Source organism: Tenrec ecaudatus, chromosome 1 (assembly GCF_050624435.1).
Source record: "Tenrec ecaudatus isolate mTenEca1 chromosome 1, mTenEca1.hap1, whole genome shotgun sequence".
Taxonomy (NCBI): domain Eukaryota; kingdom Metazoa; phylum Chordata; class Mammalia; order Afrosoricida; family Tenrecidae; genus Tenrec; species Tenrec ecaudatus.
In genome coordinates, this window is record NC_134530.1 from 43,351,412 (window position 1) to 43,358,192 (window position 6,781).

A 6,781-nucleotide genomic window follows, 5' to 3' on the forward strand; every position below is an offset into this window, starting at 1 on the left:
AGGAAGGACCTACACGATGTCAGTCAGGTCTGCTTCCCAGCCCGGGTGCCCTGGCCGATGGAGAAGCCAGCACTAGAAGCAGAGCCTGAGGGATGGGCTGTCTGAATGGACTCGAGGCAAACCGAAGTCTGTTTTCTTTTAGATTCAAAGTAGTGTTTCCTAATGTGGGTGATACTGATTTCCACCCAGGGGTCACTGGCAGGATTCAGGGGGGCTGCTAGAGCAGATACCTACACTCTATCCTAGATTCTGAGCTATAGGACAAATGCTTTTAATTATCAGGAGGGCACCGAGTTCTGTTTCTGTTTTTCTGAACGGGGTGGAACTTATGAAGTAAAGCATCAGTGGCCCTGGCTTGTCTCAGTAAACGGGACACTGGTAGTCCATTGCAGGGAGGAATTAGACCCCAAATCATCACCTGTAGACATCAATGCAGGAGCCCCGGTGATGCAGGTCGGCAGTTCAAACCCACCAGCCACTCTGCGGGAGAAAGAGGAGGCTCTCTGCTCCTATAAAGATGGACAACTGCTGAAGCCCGCAGCAGCAGTTCTGTGCTCTCCTGTCGGGTTGTCAGATGTTGGAACCGGACTGATGGCGGTGAGAGAAACAGACCTATCCTCCAGTGCTTATGGAAGACAGGTTTGGGGTGACCGAGTGTTTGATGCCTCAGAAAATTTTAGCAGAAATTAAAAAAAAAAAAGTCCTGGGAGTAGAGTCCTTGGGAGAAGAACATGATGAGCTCCAGGAGCCACCAAGCTGCTCCGATGGCCTGGGTGGACAGACGTACAGACAGCCGTCGGGGAGACAGCGGGGTCATGTGAACTCATGCAGGCAGCGTTCAGACAGACCTGGGACCCCTGAAAACTATGTCTGGAACTCCTGGCCCTGCGACCTGTGGAAGGAGCCCGGTGGGGCAGTGGGTTAGGTGCTAGGAAGTCAGGGGTTCGAACCCTCCACCCACTCGGTGGGAGGAAGATGAGGCCATCTGCTTCTGGGAAAGACGCCCATCTGGGAAAGCCGATGGGGCAGTTCTACTGTGTCCTTGGGGGGCGCTGTGAGTAGAGTCGACTGGAGAACAACTGGGTTGGGTGGGGATGGTCCAGGAGGGTGTCATCCTATTGGACACCGGGGCTCTTCTTTCTCTGCCTTAATGAGGCCAGCCTAGCGTAGAATGAATCCTAAACCCATTACTTCAGAACGATAAGCCCTCGGGAATAGACCCAGAGACACACACAGAGAACACCGAGGGATACACAGGATGCGGGCATGTGCGCCCCTCACTCGTGGGGGTGAGTATATGTACACCTCTTCCAGTTTCGGACGCGATGCTGCTGTGCGCATTTAACTGCATGGTCCGATGGGAGCTAACCCCTAGTTCATGGCAGGCAGCGCAGTCTCATGGTCCATTGACAAGCCAAGGGCTTGTATTGTCTTCTGAGCCAGATGCCGTATTTCGGAAGGAGACGAGTTCTCTGCAGGTGACGCAGGCTCTCTCCCAGGATCCTAAAGGTTGGTCCTGTGCCTTACTCAGAGGGTCCTTGCAAGGGTTCCAGGCAGCACCTCAGACCAGCACACACTTCAAGCACCATTGGACCTGCTGGCTCATCTCAGCCCAGTGACTAAGCAGCTCGCATAGCGATGGTCCTTGCCGTGGGGCCTTCTTTGGTTCTGGACCCTGCTCAAAACTGGTGACGTTTTCAAGTCATTTCCTAGGTGGTTGGAAGTTGCACAATGGACATCCGTGTTCCTTTGAAACCCCGAGGGGCTCACTAAGCCTCTTGATGGGTGGAAGGGCCTGATGTTATAACTTGTCCTGCAACAGGAAACGGACACCCCAACATGCCCCAGGCCACCAGTGCCGTGAAGTCGGTTCTGACTCATGGGGACCTTACATACAGAACGGCACATGGCCTGGGCCTGTGCCACACTCACAATGGTACCCAGCGAGTTCGTTGTTGTCGACCTCTGCGGTGGTCGACAGGGTGCTGGGAAGTCAGACCCCTGAGGTTTGCTCTGACTTATGCACCCAAGGGTCTAAGCAGTGGCTTCTTCTTGCTCACCAGGCCCAATCAGCGTGAGGTCCTCAGTAATGGGCTGGGGTGAGGGCCCAGGACATGTGTCCAGATGACAGCCAGGGGCTGTGGGTTGGCAGTGGCCCCCTGTAGGAAGGTGAAGGTGTCTGAAAACAAATGCTTCCAATGATTCTCCTAAGAGGTATGGAGGGGAAGATCGCGTTCTCCGGGTGAAGAATGCTAAACTTTTCTGGTATCAGGGTTTGGGGTGATGTGCTCTGGCTGTAAGTAGCAGTTGCCGTTGGCGTCCCCATCTGTCTTCGTTGTCTGTGCTGCCGGAAGCGAAATACCACACGGGGTGCCTCTGAAGAATGAGGCTTCACTTGCTCACCCTCCTGGAGACTAAGAGTCTAAGAAGCCACAGCCGGGCCGGTTCCATCTACACGGAGCCTTGTGAGCATTTGTAGGAAAGCGGAATGTTCCCATCCCGTCTTTGAAGCCTCTTCATGTGAGCCTCTCTTGGTTTCTGGAATCTGCTGGCAAGACTTGTTATTCCTGAACGCATAAGAATAGATTTGATTAGATACATTTAAAAAAACATCAGTCTCGGTTCATTAGTGAATCATGAAAGCAGCTAAGAGGGCTCATCCCATGTGAGTGCATGTGTGTGCATATACGTCTGTCTCTGAGTGTATAGGTATGTGCGTGTGCGCACGTATGTGTGCCTGAGAATGTATGGGTATATGCATGCGTGTGCATGTACCTAGATGTATGTGCGAGGATGGATGCATGTGTGTTTGTAAGATATCACAAGTAGGAAGGTGCTATTTTTGCATGCGTGTTTTCATGATGGTCATGACTACATGAACTGAGTGGTCCAGATGCAAATTGATTACCTTCCATGGGCTGTCTCCTAAATGGTTTGTGAAGACTTAATGTTTAGGGCCTCTTGGGGTCCTTCTGCGGGCTCTGAAGTTGTAGGAGCCCCGGTAGGTCCCACCCCTTAGCTCCCCTGCCTTCTCTCCAGGGAGAGCAGATTGTCCTCTGGCCTGCAACGGCAGTGGTCCCTAGACTCTCGGTGACCACCTGGAACAGGAAGTGGGTGTTAGCTCAACTCCTGTGGATCTTTGCTGGGAAACAGAGTGCTAAGCCAGGGAACTCAAATCAGGGGAGAGGATGCTGTCAGGGCTTTGGAATCGGGACTCATATCGTGACTGCGCATTCCTGGCCACGTGCACGTGTTCCTGAAGTTCCACATTCTCCAGGCCTGTTTCCTTGCCAACCGCTCCTCCTCCTTCACTGGGTTGTTGGGTGTACAGATGGGTGCCGACGGACATTTTCAGAGTTATGATGGATCGCATTGAGAAATATTAGTAACGTACTATATACCATGTTGCAGCACATAATTTATCATTCTCAGAAGGATCTGTGGGCTAGGCCTGGGGCTGCTAACTACAAGGCCAGCGGTTCAAACCCACCATCTGCTCCACAGGAGAAAAATGAGGCTATTCAGTAAAGGTTTCTAGTCTTGGAAACTGTGTACAGGCTTGCTTGGAGTCCGAATCAACTTGAGAGCAGTGGGTTTGCCTTGGTTTTAATCATTGAGTAGCCCCAGTCATGAGTGAGGCAGACAGCGGGGAGGGGGGTCACTAGAGGCATTCCCACCCCCACCTTTGCCCGTGCCGTACCCCTGGCATGCCAGTCTATTAACACACCAGCCAGGTGCCTCCCATCTTCCCCAGACCCAGCTGAGAGCCTGCTTCCAGGTGATGTCATTCCCCATTGCTGCCAGCAGAGGCCACTATCCTCCCTTCTGAGCTCCCAGGAAGCCCTGTTCCTTTGGACAGCCCGTGGGGGGTACAAATGCTATGCTCCGAGCCGAAAGATTGTCGTTCCCACCCCACCCAGCAGTGCCGGGGGAGAGGCCTGGCTGTCTGCTTTTATTAAGGTTCAAGTCAAACCTCAACAACAAGACTGTCATGGGAAAATGTGCTTTCATCACAGCTGGTCCACAGTGTCCGCTGGTTCATGTGCTTCATGGCTGGGGAAGGATGTTGCACACGTGTGTGCTGAGAAAAACAGTAAAGGTGGCGGGTAGCCAGGTGATGTTCAGGGAGGAGGAATGACAAGGAAATGGAGAGCGAGAATGATTGCACACCCCAAGACGTCCTCAGTGTCCCTGAATGGTCCACCTGGAATAGTCGAACTGGGGTGAGTCCTGCTGTACATTGTTTCTTCACCACCACCACAAAAATAAGCCGTGCTCTCAACCAAGACCATCCTCTGGTTCGGGTCTACCCTGTACCACAAGGGGCACTGTGAGTCCACTCTGACTCTGCCTGACGGACTCAGTCCATCAGCCACACATCTATGGGCCGCTTCTGCTAGACCTGGACCAGGGCTCCGGGATGCAAACACCAAACGACAACGTACCAGTCCCTCTCCCAAGGAGCGCAGTCGAGGGAAGCAGGCACGAGTTGAATCAACAGACTAGCCTGAGCAGGCCAGCGGTGGCCAGTGCTGTGGGTGGTTTTCTGTGGAGGCCTTCCACGGACCGCTCTACTCCAGCTCCATCTCTGCAAGCAGAGCAAGCCCTGACTAGAGGCCTATAGGTGAGATCTGATTCACAGGGTCCTGGGACCCTCCCTCTGTGTGATGCATGGCCATGCTACAAGGGGGAAAAGAATTTCAGCTCAGTGGAGAGGAGACTGCAGTAGAGACTGATAGGTTGAAGGGCCACTTCAGAATGACCTACTACTAGAAATCCGCTCGCTGAGGGAGATCAAGGACTGCAGCCTTCTGTTTCGATTGCAGCTCAATGGAAAGAAGACCCAAACCCTCACAGCAGGACCAGTAGGTGACAGCGTGAAAAATGGAGAACAAGGAGGAAGTTTCCAAGGGGGTTTTCTAGCTTGGACCCACAAGCAGTGCCCATGGAAGCAGCAGTCAAACGATCAAAGACAAGTTGCACTAGGTAAACCTGCTGCACAAGACCCCTTTAGCGTACCGAAGAACAGGATGCTACTGTGAGGACTTGATAGTGATATTGATATTCTCCATGGTCTCCCATGCCTGTGAAAGTTGGGCGGTGAATAAGGGGAGTCGGAGAAGAATGGGTGCATTAGCACGGTGCTGCCGGAGGAGAATATTGGCAGTAACATGGACTGCTGAAAGGACAAACCGATCTGTCTCCAAAGAAGTACGGCCAGCGTGCTCCTTAGAGGCGCGGATGGCAAGACTTTGTTGTATACGTACTTTGGACGTAGCGTCGGGAGAAGAACATCTTGTCCTTGGAGAAGAACACCTTGCTTGGCAAAGTGGAAGGCAGCGGAGGAGAGGAAGGCCCTTGAGGAGATGGACGGACAGGCAGCCGCCATGGCGCAGGCATGGGAACACTTGTGAGGCTGGCGCAGGGCCGGCAGGGGTTTGTTCTGTTGTGCTCATGGTCACTCTGGGCCAGGGCCAACTCTAGGGTACCAAACAATATAACAAGAGCAACTACAGAAATACAAATGCCCAAGCTGGGTCTAAATTTCGGGAATGGGGTTTGGGAGTCTCTATTGCTCAATAAGCTCTAAGGCAGCGGTTCTCAACCTTCCTGATGCCTTGACCCTTTAATACAGCTCTTTATGTTGTGGCGAACCACCCTCCCAACATAAAATTATTTTGTTGTTATTTCATAACTGTAATTTTGCTACTGTTATGAATCATCATGTCAATATCTGATATGCAGGATGTATTTTCATTGGTACAAATTGAACATCATTAAAGCATACTGATGAATCACCAAATAATGTCATTATATATTGTGAAATATTTATTTCGAATGACAAACAAATGAAATTTTGTCTTGAAGCATGGTGTAGCATGGGCAACAGTCTTCATATACGAGTACTCATATGTGGGCATATATGTATGTGGGTGGACCCCCCTGGAGACTGATAGAGGAGCAGGGTCTCAGTTCCTAAGACCATTGGAAATATGTTTTCCGATGGTCTAGGCTAACCCTGTGAAAGGGTCGTTTGATCCCCAAAGGGGTCATGACCCATAGGTTGAGAACCTCTGCTCTAAGGTAAGGCAGCCAGTGGTCAGGTGTAAGAGCATGGAAGGAGGTGCTTGGGAGGTGTGGGCCCCCCAGCATGGCAGGCGATCCTGTTATTCTGGGGCAGAGCGGGAGCGTAGCTTTCCTGATTGACATACTCAGACCCATCTGATCAATATGGGAGGGCGGGGCTTTCAGAGGTCCATGGGAAAATGGAAGTGAAAGATAATGGGATCTTTTGAAGACTTTTGTGTGCCCGGATGCCATCCTTAGAGACCGTGAGGACTGGGCTCCTGGTACTAATTGTATACATTTCTCAACTTGTGTTGGTGCCCCCAGTGGGGAAAGGTGTGTGTGGGGGGGATCGATACCTTACTAATGAATACATAATTGCGTAGCACCAATTTCTCCATAAACGTACCTTAAAACCTTACTATGAGCTATGTACTATAGTATACATAACTCATGAACTACATAGCAAACCGAAACCTAACCCCACTGCCATTGAGTAAAGTACTTACACACTTAGAATAATCGTATTAAGGTCTGTCGGAAACATTCCAATCTTTTATGGTGGAACGCTTTCTTAAAATGTGCTAGCTCCCTGCCGTGGCAAACAGAGTGGAGTCCCTGTAACGTTGTGATACTTTTCTGAATGCTTCTGGCCCAGCCTGTTAAGGCTGCACCCAGAGGGGCATGGCCTCTTGTCCGACACTGTCTGTACACT